This window comes from Pelophylax lessonae (assembly GCF_965119305.1).
Source record: "Pelophylax lessonae genome assembly, chromosome: 1".
NCBI lineage: Eukaryota > Metazoa > Chordata > Amphibia > Anura > Ranidae > Pelophylax > Pelophylax lessonae.
In genome coordinates this window covers 637,045,004-637,060,009 of record NC_138768.1, presented here as the reverse complement: position 1 = coordinate 637,060,009, position 15,006 = coordinate 637,045,004, and the positions used below count along the sequence as shown (strand labels likewise).

Below are 15,006 nucleotides of genomic sequence, written 5' to 3'. Positions count from 1 at the left end.
CGCGATGACCCGCGTTTTTCCATTTTAAAGGGGAATAATTTTAAAGGGGAATTTTTTTGACCTCTAGGAACGCTTCTAAACGCAAACGCCCCCAAACGCCGCTAAACGCGGGTACAAACGCGACCGAACGGACGTTTCAAACGTCCTAAAAATTCCAGCATTCAAAGGGACTTTTAACAACGTCCCGTGTACATGGAGCCTAAGAGTCCATATTCACTGGGGTGACGTCACGCACAGAAAAACAAACAGCAATGTGGGTACCATGGTGCATCATAGTGCCATCCATTTTAAAAGGCACCCGACTCACTAATATAATGGCAGGCAAAGAAGACACCTGTGGTGCACACGTGGAGAGCTGTAGTGAACAATGTTACAAAATAAAAAAAAGAGGGCAGGCTGATTTTGGCTGAGTTGCAGTGTGTTAGCAGCTCAAAAACAAATGAGCTTGCTTCCTTAAAAAAGAACTCCGGACTAGAACTATCCATGCTTCAAACTACACCCACCCACATAATAACTACCTGGTAAGCTTAGGTTTACACTATTGCAGTGCGAATTTTGATGTGATTTTGTAGTGGAGCTGCAGTGTGCCTTGGTGCTATTTTTTTTTTTTTTACACTTTTTGTAATGAGAGTTACTACTTTGACTGTTAGCCAGGAGGGCATGAGTCATTGGTTGTTAAGAAGCTGGCAATGTGTTATCCCTGCTGTAAGCGGTGATTCCCTACTAACAGCAGAATGTAAACAAGATAGCTGACAATAATAAAAAAAAAAAAAAACCCCACATGACATGTGGGTGTCCCGCCCCCCCCCCCCCCCCAATCTATACCAGACCTGAAGGGGACCACATGCCGCAAAGTATGCCTACTCATTTACCCCCAAAAAATGTCAAAGTAAATAAAAACAAGATGATTTTTGATAAAATTTGCCACCCGTCAAACATGACTGCTCCTATCATATGACACTTGCTGAATGACAGCACTGCCTCCTCCCTCCAAGTAAGCAAAGAGGCGGTCACCCGGTAACCCTGCCCCTATGACGTACCTCAGAGACCCTGTCCTACAAGGTCATGAAGAGCGGGGGTCACCCCGCTTCCAGTGACCTCAATGGACCACAAAATTGAACTGATGTGAACTGGCACCATTGGAAGCAATGTTATTTCCAATGTCATGCGATTCAGTGTGACCAGAGTTGCATCGAAAATCACATCAGCGTGAACCAGGCCTAAAAATGAAGATACATATACTTACCCGTTTTTTTTATAGTGCTGTAGTCAGGTCACGTGATCTCCCTAACGGCTGGCTTCAGGGGAGAAGAGAGAGCACAGGCAATGGATAAATGCCTGGGCACCGACGTCATCTATAGGCTATGAGGCATCTGTTATCAGCTGTCCCTTCCCTTCCCTGAAACTGGCTGCTGGGAGCCAATCACATGACCGGACAGGAGCGCTCTGAGAATAGGCAATTACAAGCATCTTTCTTCTACTGGGTAGTTAGTATAGGTAGAAGAAGAGAGGTGGGAGCTGTTTTAGGCTTAGTTCGCTCCAGCCTGGACTACTACCTAAAATGCAACAAGTTCATGGTAACGCATCACAGTAGGGATGCACCGAATAATCGGCGGCCGAACATTATTCGGCCGAAAATAGAAAAAAATAGCACTTTCAGTGTTCGGCCGAATAAGTCAAAAGGCCGAATAATTTTGTGCCGAATAATAGGGCTGAACGATAGTCTATATGATATTGACTATCGTTCTGTGGCCGTAGGCGATATTCATATCGCTGAGGTCACGATATTTACAGGGGGAAGGGACTCGGAGGAGGACAGGAGGACTCACAGACTTCCGTGTTAGGCAGGGGAAGTCGGGACACTTCAGCAGTGAGCATACATACATTACTCACTCGTGCACTGCAGCCCGCCCCACACATTCAGTGAGTCTTACTCTCCTCCCTAGTTTTTTCAATGGCACATTCAGGAAGCCAATCACGCCGTGATTAGCTGCACAGCGAACCAATCACGCGTGCCTGCACACCTGATTGGTTCCGCTGTGCCGCTACTCACGGCGTGATTGGCTTCCTGAATGTGCCATTGAAAAAACTAGGGAGGAGAGTAAGACTCACTGAATGTGTGGGGCGGGCTGCAGTGCACGAGTGAGTAATGTATGTATGCGGCTGTGCTCCTTTCCAGGCTACTACTAGTCCACCTCCAGCCTCCTACTACCACCACTATGAGAGACTGTCTGTCACTGTATAATCTGATCGAGTCCACACTGACACTGACTGACTGTCACTGAGTAATTGATGTTACCACATTAACCCTGACCTGCCCAGTGCCCTGTATCTGCAATTAAAATTTACAAGGCTGCCTGCATGCTTCCTGATTTCCATTCCCAGCATCCTTCCCAATCCCTTCAGTGTCACTAAAATTAACCCTATGGTACAAGGCTGCAGTGTGCACTGAATCCCATTCCCTACAGTAACATTTAGGGAGAGAGAGAGACATGAGAGGACGAGAGAGGACGAGAGAGAGAGAGAGAGAGAGGACGAGAACGAGAGAGAGAGAGAGAGAGGACGAGAACGAGAGAGAGAGAGAGAGGACGAGAACGAGAGAGAGAGAGAGAGGACGAGAACGAGAGAGAGAGAGAGAGGACGAGAACGAGAGAGAGAGAGAGAGAGGACGAGAACGAGAGAGAGAGAGGACGAGGACGAGAACGAGAGAGAGAGAGAGGACGAGGACGAGAACGAGAGAGAGAGAGAGGACGAGAACGAGAGAGAGAGAGAGAGAGGACGAGAACGAGAGAGAGAGAGAGAGAGGACGAGAACGAGAGAGAGAGAGAGAGAGGACGAGAACGAGAGAGAGAGAGAGAGAGGACGAGAACGAGAGAGAGAGAGAGAGAGGACGAGAACGAGAGAGAGAGAGAGAGGACGAGAACGAGAGAGAGAGAGAGAGGACGAGAACGAGAGAGAGAGAGAGAGGACGAGAACGAGAGAGAGAGAGAGAGAGAGAGAGAGAGAGAGAGAGAGAGAGAGAGAGAGAGAGAGAGAGAGAGAGAGAGAGAACAAAAAATTGGCAAAATAAATGGAAAAAATGCAAAACACCGCGTTCGGTATTCGGCCAAACATTTTATTATTATTCGGCTTCGGCCAAGAATTTCATTTCGGTGCATCCCTACATCACAGCACTAAAGTGTAAAAGGGGGGCCTAAAAGAAATAAAACATTCTGAGAGTTGTTACTGCTGAAATCTCTTTCTGTAAATGTTTGTCACATGGCTGTCATACTAAGACAATTGGTTCAACACTTTTTGCAGTCAAAAGGCAACACTCACAACATGAAGAGATTTACAAGTAAGTCAATTTATAAGTAAGCTTATACTGGATTGTCAAAAATAGCTATTGTTTGTAATGTTATTACAATGCTAATGGTATAAAATAAAGTGTACGCTGTAACCATAGAACTTCTAACTCTAAGGTTTGGTTCCCACTTCTGCGAGTGGCTGTGGGTATCCCAGTGATTCTCACATCTACCCGCAATGAAAAACGCACTGATCTGTGGAAACATGCGGGGCTGACAATTATTTTAAATGGCATCCCCACGCATGTAAAATCGCATGTGAGTTTAGGAACCGCAGGGAAATCGCATGGTCAAAAATACCATGCTATTTCCCTGCGGCCATGATTTTGGAAAGGTGCATGCACTTTTTTTTGCAGAAATGCATGCACGGCAGACCATTCATTTGAATAGGCTGCGCTGCCCACGCAAACAAGGCCCACAAAAACACATAGGTGTGAACCTAGCATAAACCTATGAGCTGTAAAGGCTTTTATAATGTTGCCCATCATTAGCATGCACAATATTGGGGGTTGACATGCTTGGCATCTAGAAACATAGAATGTGTCGGCAGATAAGAACCATTTGGCCCATCTAGTCTGCCCAATATATCTGAATCCTATGAATAGTCCCTGGCCATATCTTATATGAAGGATAGCCTTATGCCTATCCCATGCATGCTTAAACTCCTTCACTGTATTTGCAGCTACCACTTCTGCAGGAAGGTTATTCCATGCATCCACTACTCTCTCAGTAAAGTAATACTTCCTCACATTACTTTTAAACCTTTGCCCCTCTAATTTAAAACTGTGTCCTCTTGTGGTAGTTTTTCTTTTAAATATGCTCTCCTCCTTTACTGAGTGGATTCCCTTTATGTATTTAAAAGTTTCTTTTTAAATACATAAAGGGATTTAAGGGGTGCAACACCAACAATCTATTTACTGGAAGCAATACCAGCTTTTATATTTTACTCCAAAATTGATTATATTATATTACACGTGCATTAAAGTTAGTTTTAGTGTATTTTTTACCAAAAAATATGAGTATGAAAAATGGTTGAACAAATCTGGTCATGAAAAATTGCAACTACCTTCATTTTGTTCCACAGGTCTTCTTTCAGAAAACACATAGTTTTGGCGTTTTATTGCTTTTCTAAAAAAAGCACATTTTACTGTGTGTGTAGAAATTTTTTAAAAATGCTCCAGGACACAAAGTAATTAAAGCATTACAATTGCATCTCTGCCTCCCTCTCCTCCAGCCCATTCACAAAGTTAATCTTAGAGACGTGTTTTGCCAAAATCGGAGTGGGCACCTAAATACATGGAGTGCTCCACTTCCCTGGACATGTATGCAGGAAATGTGGTGCACTTTCTGAAAGCTCACCAAGACTGCCCAATACAATATAAGTCTATGGAAAAAGCACAGATAACCTACAAGAAACCCATGGGTACACTGCATTGCACTACAGTGTGAAATCACCTTAACTGCTGCAATACTGGTGAGTTTTATGCACCCAGAGTTGGACTTTAGCCCCCGTTCACATTGGTGCAATTTGACAGGTCAAATGCCAGCTATGGTACCGTCCCGATCGGTGCAACACCAACTTTGCGGTGCCGCACCGGTTTCCAAAAGTAGTTCCTTCACTACTTTTGGCGACTTCAATAGACATCTGTCTATGAACTCGCACTGATATCTTTCAAGTCCCAGAAGTAGGACTGAATTGCAGCTTTGAAATCGTGTGAGTTCAGATGAAGTCGCACGATTTCAAAGCCACGTTCAATGTGAACGAGGGCTTAAACTAGTGTTTCCCAAATCTGTCTTCAGAGAGTCAAAGGGTCCTTTCACACAGGCTTTCTGCCCGGCGGACACCGTTTTGCCAAGCATGGATCGATCCGCCGATCCCCACTGAGCAGGCGGATGACAGGTCCGTCTCCTCTTGCTTTGCAGTGAAAGACCTGTCAGATCCCCGCTCTCCTCTATGGGAGATCAGATGAAAACAGACCGCCAGTCCACTTTCATCCAAACCTATCCAATCCTCCAGATGGATGTAAAATAGGGTTTCCATCCGTCTGGATTTCTCAGACAGGATCGGATAGCAGTGGGTGTCAGCGGAGAGGTCACCGCTGCTCTATAGGGGTGCATGGAGCATTGGATCAGGTACGCCTGAAAAACTGAGGTGGACCGGATCAGAAAGCCCGTGTGAAAAAGGGCCTTAAAGAGCAAGTTTTCAAGATCTCTGCACAGCCACAGCTGGAATAATCTGTGCAATTCTTTGACAAAGTTCAACAAAGTTCAGTAACTAAATGGAAGCCTGGGAAATATTACCAGTTGACAGTCCTTGAGCAACAGAATTGGGAAACACATACATGGTTATAAAAATGCTACAGCTTGAGTGATTAGCTTTTACAACATATACTATTTTTTTCTGTTTACAGTAGTATTTTAATTCAAAGGGACACACTAATGCATAAACAGAAACAAACAAAAGATAAATCAATTTGACTATAAATCCAACTTAAAAAATGAATTATTCATGTAAATCAGCTCTGTGCTATGAAAACAATCAATGGTGGATCTAGGACTTTAACAGAACAAACCTTATCAAACATAAGAGTTGTACAATTGTTCTTTCTTAACTACAAAGTAAAAGGTGATTGTGTATTGGCAATGTTTTGGCAAGCTTTACTGTTACTATGTTTACAAAGGATCAGCTGACTCAGAGAATCATCATGGAAAACACAAATCAATGGGAGGTTTCTCAACAGCTGATCACACCAGGTGCTCACCAAAGGGAGGAAGGATCCAGCAGTCCTACATAACATCTGAAGTGTACTGCAGGCAATGCTACAGAGGCTGAATGTGTTACATATTTCCTCCCCACCCACTCATCTAGACAGTTCTAGAAAGCACATCTCTCTCCTGACTCTGCGTAATGCCTCCAATACTGTCACGACACTGAGCAACCAGGCTATTCGGAAGAGTTACATAAGTGCCTCGCCAAGGCTGACACTGCAGTTTATTTACAGTGGAAGAAATGGCATGCCTGCTACCTACTATGCTCATCCATTTACAGCAATGAATCCCTTCGTTTGTAACCACTACAGGCTGCATAGGGATCACCTCACGTAGCCTCAAGGCTTAAAAATAAATAGGAAGTGCTGTCTAGGCCACATCTGTCTGCATGCGATGAGTGCCAGTGAGATTGCAACATATCCCACCTCTGGCAATAGAATGAACCGTTACAACAACAACACACAAATATGCCATAAAGCACACGTGTGTAAACTTCCAGTCGCCACGTGTTGCACTAACACTGGTCCCCCGGTTGCAAATGAGGTTTCAGCGAAGTAAATACTGGGAGGTTTTCCTTATGACCGTTCACCATGTAATGCAAATGTTCAACATGACACAGGCTGCTGATTGGCTTATTTGCTTTCTAAGCAGAGAATGCAAGCCGCTGCACAAAGCCTGAGCCAAACGCGAATTATTAACCCTTCCGTGGCATGCAGATCTGCATTAGAGTGGAAGGAGCAGGCTTAGCTCTGGTACCAGCAGTAACAAGACTTGCAGCCCATGCACCTGCCCCACTCCTTATCTCACGTGGCGACCACAAACTCCCCTGCGTTCAAATCCTGGGGCAATGCTTCAATTGAGAACATTTAGAAAAGCCCAACATTCCATCTGCTGCAGCATTGAGGTCTGCACAAGTATAGCCCACACCCGCCAAAAGAATAAACAGCCATCGTTCAGGCTCCTGAGGGGCTGCCCTTCTGTGATAGGGACCAGAATTAGAGATTACAGCCAAGACACAGATCAGCCACCCACCTTATAACCCCTTCTCATATATACAAAGGGTAGGCTCCAAAGGACTACTACAAGGGACCAGTGACTAGAACCCTTTGAACGCCAGGAAGAGCAGTCTGTTCCAATTAATAGGAGATTCATAAACAGATCCCCTGCTGAATCCGAGAAGAGCAGAAAGGATGTCACTTGTCACATGCGTGTTACTTCAATTTATTCCTCACAGAGATGAGCAGACACTTGTTAATCAACTTTACATCCTTTTACCGCTCATATATGTTTAGGTCAGAAAAAAAAAAAAAAAAAAGTGGCAAACCATTTTTTTTTTCCCCCGTTTAAAAAACGGATGTCATCGATGTCATCCGCTAACGTCCGCAATTCCATAGACATACATTAAGTCCGTTTTTCATCCGCAAACGGATGGATGAAAACGGACATATACGGAACAGACCCTACAAAAGTGCATCCGTGTCGAAACCCACTAAGTGGAACAAAAAACGTAGCTGACCGGGTGAAAGGACCCTTACACATAATGGAACTTTTACACTGCATCTTCACCTAAGCAATGTGTTTTTCTTGAATGGACTGCCTGCCATGCGCTAAAGAACTTCAGGTACCATTTTATGGCATTGAGCCAAGTGCGTTTAGCACCCTGCGTTTTGTCATGCAGAAAATGTGCAACAAAACATGCAACTGCTACCCGCATTTGGGATGCCATTAAAGGAGTTGTAAAGTCAGAAGGATTTTTATCTCAATGCATTAAGATAAAAAAGCTGTGTGTAGCAACCTCCGCAGCACCCCCTAATACCTACCTGAGCCCCATATCTGTCCAGAGATGTCCATGAGTCCCTCGGCCATCCGTAACTCTCCCTCCTGATTGGTTGAGATACAGACGTTGCGTCATTGGCTCCCGTGGCTGTCAAAATCAGTTAGCCAATCAGAAGAGAGGGGGTGGGTCCGAACTTCAGCTCCGTGCCTAAATGGACACACAGTTGCAGCTCGTCTTGGATGACCCCATAGCAAACTGCTTGCTGTGTGGGCACTCAACAGGAGGGGCTAGGAGCAGCAAAGAGGGGCCTGAGAAGAGGAGGCTCCAGGTTGCCCTTGTGCAAAAACCCACTGCACAGAGGACGACACATATAACATGTTTGTTATTAAACAAACATGGGGGGGGGGAATCAGGGAACAGCTGTTTTGAACACATTGCTGCTCCATAGAATTGATTGGGTGGCTTCATAGCCCTCTAGATGGGTTCTCCGTTAAGGCTAGGAGCACGCAGTCCAATATTAACGCAAGCTCACATTTGCCGTTATAGCTGCAAGCAAGCTTAACAAGGAAGTAAATTTCCCCTGCAAAGTAAATGCATAATGTGCTAGTATGCATTGCATACTAGCACATTGTGTGATACTTACCTGCAACGAAGCCCGCGTTGTCCCTGCTGCATCCATTTTCACCCGTCTTCCTTCTGGGTCTGCAGACTCCGGCTGCATTACTGGCCGGAGCATGCACGCGGGAGCCGCCAGTCACGGCACAGGGCTCTGGAGAAACGACAGGGGCGGGCATTTCTTCAGAGCGCATGCACCGTAACGTCATCGACTACATACAATGTAAATATCTCCTAAGCGGGGCAAGTTTAGGAGATATTTAAAGCACCTATAGGTAAGCCTATAATAAGGTTTACCTATAGGTAAAATTAATCAGTGGGTTTACAACCACTTTAAACCCTAGGGCAGTAAGAAAACCAGGCAAACATTTTGATCTTGAGGAAGAATCGTATAGTTTTCTGATAGTGTGTACACAACTTTTGACAGACGATTCTGACCTTCCACAAGAAAATTTCCGAAAGGGACAAACTACAAAATTTCTCTCGTACGGGAACAGAACGAACAATTTTCATTTAATGTGAATCGGTTTCAATTCTATGGAGCAGCAATGTGTGCAAAACATCTGTTCCCCGATTTCCCCACCCCACATTTTCATATGAGAAAAATCAGAAACAAAATACTGCACATGATCCGAAACAAACAAAAAAAGTCTGTCGTACAAGAATTTTCACATATTTCCTTCCTTGGTTCCGACTTGCTGTGAAATGAAGAAAAAAATCGGACGATCGTTCATCCAATTTTTTTTATAGTGTGTATTCCACATGAGGCCTTGTTCACATGGGTGCGGATATTACTTCATAGTGAGCTGACCATGACAGTGTTTCTGTGCCCCAGGCCATCAGGTAATGCATGCAGGCAATCCATAAGCCTATGAGGGCACAGCCAGTTGTTCTAATGTGACAGACCTGCAGGCAAACAGCCCCAAACACAGACAGTGTGAGTTAAGGGCCACTCACTGACACACCTGTCATAACAGTCTTGTGTAGCAGCTTCATCCTCATAGGCTTGAATGGGCTGCATGCAGGACCTGCCAGCTGGGGATGCCCAAACAAATGGCCCATTTACAAAGTAAGGATATCAGCACCCATGTGAACAAGGCCTTAAGGTTTATCCTAGCTTGCAGCTGCAATAGAAGATGTAAGCTTGTTTTAAAATTAGATCGCTTCACTTTTAAGGCCAGAAGCACGCTGTCCAGAGAGCTGTAATGCCACCCAATCACTTCTACAGGGCAGCTATGAGTGCAGAACAGCTGATCATTGATCCTTCCTCTGCTCTGAGCACTTCCTGGTTCACGGCTCTTAGATCCTGTAGCCAGGAGAGGAGATCTTTGTCTTTAGTGCTGGTGTTCTGTGGAAAACTCCAACAACGTTACCTCCCGTGACTGTACACCAGGAATAATTGGAGATTTCAACCACTTAGCGTTTTCACAGAACACCGGCAGCCTTTACACTCCAGTACATGCTATAATGAGTGGACATTGTTAGTCCGCCCACTAGTTGTCGCCACCTTGGAGGCGGCCATGTTTTTGGTTACTAGCAGGTGGACAAACAATGTCCACTCATATACACTGCCGCCTGTTCTGTGAAAACACCAAGTTGTCAAAATCTCTAATTATTCAAGATGTACAGCCACCGAAAGTGACGGAATTAGAGTTCTTGGCAAGTTGGAATTTTCGGCAGAACACCGGCGAGATTAATAAAATTAATAAAGGAGATCTGTCCTGGCAGTATTATCAAATAAGGGCTCGTCAGCCCCCAAAGAAAAAAGTGCCCAAAAATAATAGAACACGTACATGAATGGGGATTGTGTAATTATACACACCTAAGGCTACGTTCACATGTGGGCGTAGCGGATCGTGGGCAGAATCACTGCGATTTGCCCACGATCCGGAAATCATTGCAAATCGCGGGACGCCTGTGCGATGGCCGTGATTTGCAATGGCACCCCAAACGCTGTGCGATGTTGCCGCGATTTCCGCCTGCCGAATCGCGGTAACATCACGCAAACAGAATCACGGGAAGCATGACGCACAAAAGAAGCTCTTGTACCTTTTTTGGGTGTCATGCGTCCCGTGATTCTGTGTGCGCGATGTTACCGCGATTCGGCAGCCGGAAATCGCGGCAACATCGCACAGCGTTTGGGGTGCCATTGCAAATCACGGGCATCACACAGGCGTCCCGCGGTTTGCAATGATTCAGGATCGCGGTGATACTGCCCGCGATCCGCTACGCCCACATGTGAACGTAGCCTAAAGGATTCTAAATAGTCACCGAACGACAAACGAACAGGCTTTCCAGCACAACATATACAATGGAATAGTGCAGCGCAAATATTCCCAACAGAATAAAATTCCTTTATTATTCACAAAATCGCATTTATAAAAACGAGAAATTAATAAAGTCCAACACAACAAGTAAAATACACATAAAAGCAAGCATCTATGCCAGGGTTTCTCGGTTCCAATCCTCAGTGCACACTAAGGCCCCTTTCACACAGGCGGACCATTCAGATCCGCCTGTCCGTTTTTTTGGCGGATCTGAATGGTCCCCCCATGCATTCCTATGGGGCATCGGATGTCAGCGGACATGTCCGCTGACATCCGACCCGATCCGATCCGTCAAATCTGGATGGATAAAAACCCTATTTTCCATCCGTCCAGCGGATCGGGTGAGAACGGACTGACGGTCCGTTGACATCCGATTTCCCCCATAGAGATGCATGGGGAACTGTCAGCTGTGTCTCCGCACACAGCACAGAGACACAGCTGTCCTCCTGCTGCTCAGCGGGGGGATAGGCGGCTCAATCCCCCGCTCAGAAAAACGGACTCCGTCCAGCGGACGGAGTGTGTGAAAGAGCCCTAACAGGCCAGATTTTAAGTATTACCTTGGGGAGATGCAGACTAGAATACTGCAATCACTGAGCAGCAAAATAGATCACCTGTGATGCATTTCAGTTTTCTTGCAAACCTGGCCTGTTAGTGTGCCCGAGGCCCGGAGCTGAGAAACCCTGATCTATGCACATGCATCGCAGCAGAACATAGCTGCATACCTAGCTGCAAGCCGCATTTTGAATGGGCTGCTGTGCCTCCTAAAAAGGCAGGTAAAAGGGTCCCTGCTCCATTTCTGGAATCGCAGCCCATGCGGGAACAGCAAGTGCAGTGCGTTTCCTAGTGTGCACTTAGGATTAATGGCACGCACCTCTTGCGTTTTTCTGAGCGGGTGGTTGCATAACAGGTGTGGTCGATCACCCGCATAGATGTGAATCTAGCCTTAGTTTGTGGAAAGAAAAAAAAAAATTAAAAGATTGGCCCATCTGCTAAAGGGTTAAATCAACAGGCCAAAAGGTCACAGAGAGCCACCACTTCCACATTTCAGCGTACTTTACACACCATGACATCAAAATATTTCAGCACACCATACAACTCTGTACCCTCCCCCTTCATGAACCCCACAGACACCAGGTCCCCCAATCTCATGACCCTCACAGACACCAGGTCCCCAATCTCATGACCCTCACAGACACCAGGTCCCCCAATCTCATGACCCTCGCAGACACCAGGTCCCCCAATCTCATGACCCTCGCAGACACCAGGTCCCCCAATCTCATGACCCTCGCAGACACCAGGTCCCCCAATTTCATGACCCTCGCAGACACCAGGTCCCCCCAATTTCATGACCCTCACAGACACCAGGTCCCCCAATCTCATGACCCTCGCAGACACCAGGTCCCCCAATTTCATGACCCTCACAGACACCAGGTCCCCCAATCTCATGACCCTCGCAGACACCAGGTCCCCCCAATTTCATGACCCTCGCAGACACCAGGTCCCCCAATCTCATGACCCTCGCAGACACCAGGTCCCCCAATTTCATGACCCTCGCAGACACCAGGTCCCCCAATCTCATGACCCTCGCAGACACCAGGTCCCCCAATCTCATGACCCTCGCAGACACCAGGTCCCCCAATCTCATGACCCTCGCAGACACCAGGTCCCCCAATCTCATGACCCTCGCAGACACCAGGTCCCCCAATCTCATGACCCTCGCAGACACCAGGTCCCCCAATCTCATGACCCTCGCAGACACCAGGTCCCCCAATCTCATGACCCTCGCAGACACCAGGTCCCCCAATCTCATGACCCTCGCAGACACCAGGTCCCCCAATCTCATGACCCTCACAGACACCAGGTCCCCCAATTTCATGACCCTCACAGACACCAGGTCCCCCAATTTCATGACCCTCACAGACACCAGGTCCCCCAATTTAAATTAAACCCCACAGACACCAGGTCCCCCAATTTCATGAACCCTGTATTGGGCCACGCATACTATTCCCCCCAATTCACAATCCCTATATTATATCCCACAAACACTATGTTCCCCCCCATGTGTGAGTCAATGATACCAACCCTTTATTGGCTCACACATACACACCATGTCTCTCCCCCCCCCCCCCATTATCTTCCAGAGACACCAAGTCCCCCCACTTCACAAACCCTATTTTATCTCACACATGCCATGCCCCCCCCCCCCACTTGACTAACTCTGTATTGCCGTAAACATGGCACCCCCCCCCATTATCTCACACACGTTTTATCCCCTTCACTAACTTTCTATTATATGCCATGAACCTCAAATGATCTTCCCCCCCCCCCCCCCAGACACCATGAGCACCCCCCACATTATGTCACACACACCTTGCCCCCAGTTCATGAAGCCCATATTACCTCACACACTATTCTCCAGCACTTCAATAGTGCAGTGTCGCCCCCCCCATATGACCCCTCGTTATGTCACACATTATGACCGAGGACTTCAATGGTGCCAGCACACAGCACGTCATAGGACCCCGCACCCATTATGTCACACATATGGTACCGCACACGGCCCGGTATACCCCCCCAGGCCTTCCTACCTACTAATGCCGGCTCGGTGCTGGGACAGGGCGGGCGGTGTGTGTCACATTATCAAGCAGCAAACCTTTTGGCGCCATATTAATGACGTACTCGATTATTTTTCCACTAGGCAGCGACCTTGGCACGGCACAGCCCCCCCTCCGGGTCTAAAGCCGTGACGAGGATTCATCGAAGCATGCAACAAGCCCCCCCCCCCCCGTACACGGTACCTGCCCGGCTGCTCCCGGCCACCTTGTGCGGAGTTGGCTGTGCTCGTCCCCCCTCAGAGCTCTCCGATGATTGATTGGTTCCCCAGGTCCGGCCCAGCCGCTCCGGGAGCAGAGCGTGTCTCCTCACACACACATGCACTCTGTGACTGACTGACTGACGTTATTTACTTGTTATGGAGGAAGGAGTCGGTGAATTCAACTCATTTCTGGGTCACTGCTTCCACAGGGGGGAGCACTCTGATCTCCTGCCAAAATCCGCCACCGAGGGGAGGGGGGGCACCGGGTGCATCATATCAACTCACTACACACCGGGCACCACACACCTGCCACCACTACTCCACACATAAACTTTGCTTCCTCATTCTACATGGACTACAGAGGGTTAAACCGATGTCCTCCTTTTCTACCATCTGTGACTCATTAGGGACATTTTCTCTTTACTTCCTGTCATGTAGGCTCAACAGGAAGGAAGAGAGTACCTGTTCATGAAGAAAAATTCAAATATATCTCAGCCTTTACCTTATAAAACAACTACATGTGTGTGTGTACATATAAACAAAATACATTATAAATGCTGGTTGTAGGCATCTGCTGCCCTCTACTGTCTGTATTTGTAAATAGCTGTTTGGTGATTACCACAGAGTTTGCTGGTTATAGATAGGTACTTCCTGTCCCTGCTAGCTGGGTTAGAAACCCCAGAAAAAAGAAGAGAGCGCTCGGAAAGACGCTAAAGGGTGTATTTACTAAAGCTGGAGAGTGCAAAATCAGGACCCTTTCTTCAAAGAAATCAATCAGCTTCTAGGGTTTATTGCCAAAGCTTAATCACTTGCCAACCAGTCACTGGGACTGTACTGCAGCAAAGTGGCTCGATTCCGTCCAGCGACGTAGACCTACGCTGGACTCCTCCCCTTCTGGGCGTCGCTCACGTGCCGCCGGAGGCTCGCTCCCGCCGTGTTCAGTCACAGCAGGAGTCGGGCCAGGGGAGGAGCGGCGGCGATTGCCACCGCTCTTCCCCGATCGTCGGGGAATCGAGTGTGGAGATCCGCCCGCTTGTGTAAACAGAGCGGGCGGATCTCCTAAGTGACAAACAGAGACAGATTACAGGGTTCAACATAGCTCAACATGCAATCTGTCCTTGTGTCACTCAGTCACCTCCCCCCACACAGGTTAGTAAGCACCAGGCATACATTAACCTCTCCCATAAAATTAACCCCTTCCCTGCCAGTGTCATTTTTACAGTAACAGTGCATATATATAGCACTGATTACTGTAGAAATGTCACTGGTACCCCCAAAACTGTCAAAAATGTCAGTCAAGGGTCCGATCTGTCTGCCGCAATGTCGCAGTCCCGCAAAAAAAAATCGCAGATCGCCGCC

The 15,006-nt window shown here is 47.1% G+C and overlaps 1 protein-coding gene across 3 annotated transcripts in view; it reads right to left on the bottom strand.

Moving 5' to 3' along the window:
• JADE1 (jade family PHD finger 1) overlaps positions 1-13,873 on the bottom strand; it is a 353,837-nt gene extending 339,964 nt beyond the window's left edge. For 2 of the 3 annotated variants that reach the window (XM_082270299.1, XM_082270301.1), the window contains exon 1: positions 13,631-13,873. The gene's annotated coding sequence lies outside the window, so the exon portion shown is untranslated. Of the gene's footprint in view, positions 1-13,420; positions 13,511-13,630 lie in introns of those variants that run through there. The other variant, XM_082270300.1, reaches the window with a different exon arrangement.
• Positions 13,874-15,006: the final 1,133 nt, after the last annotated feature.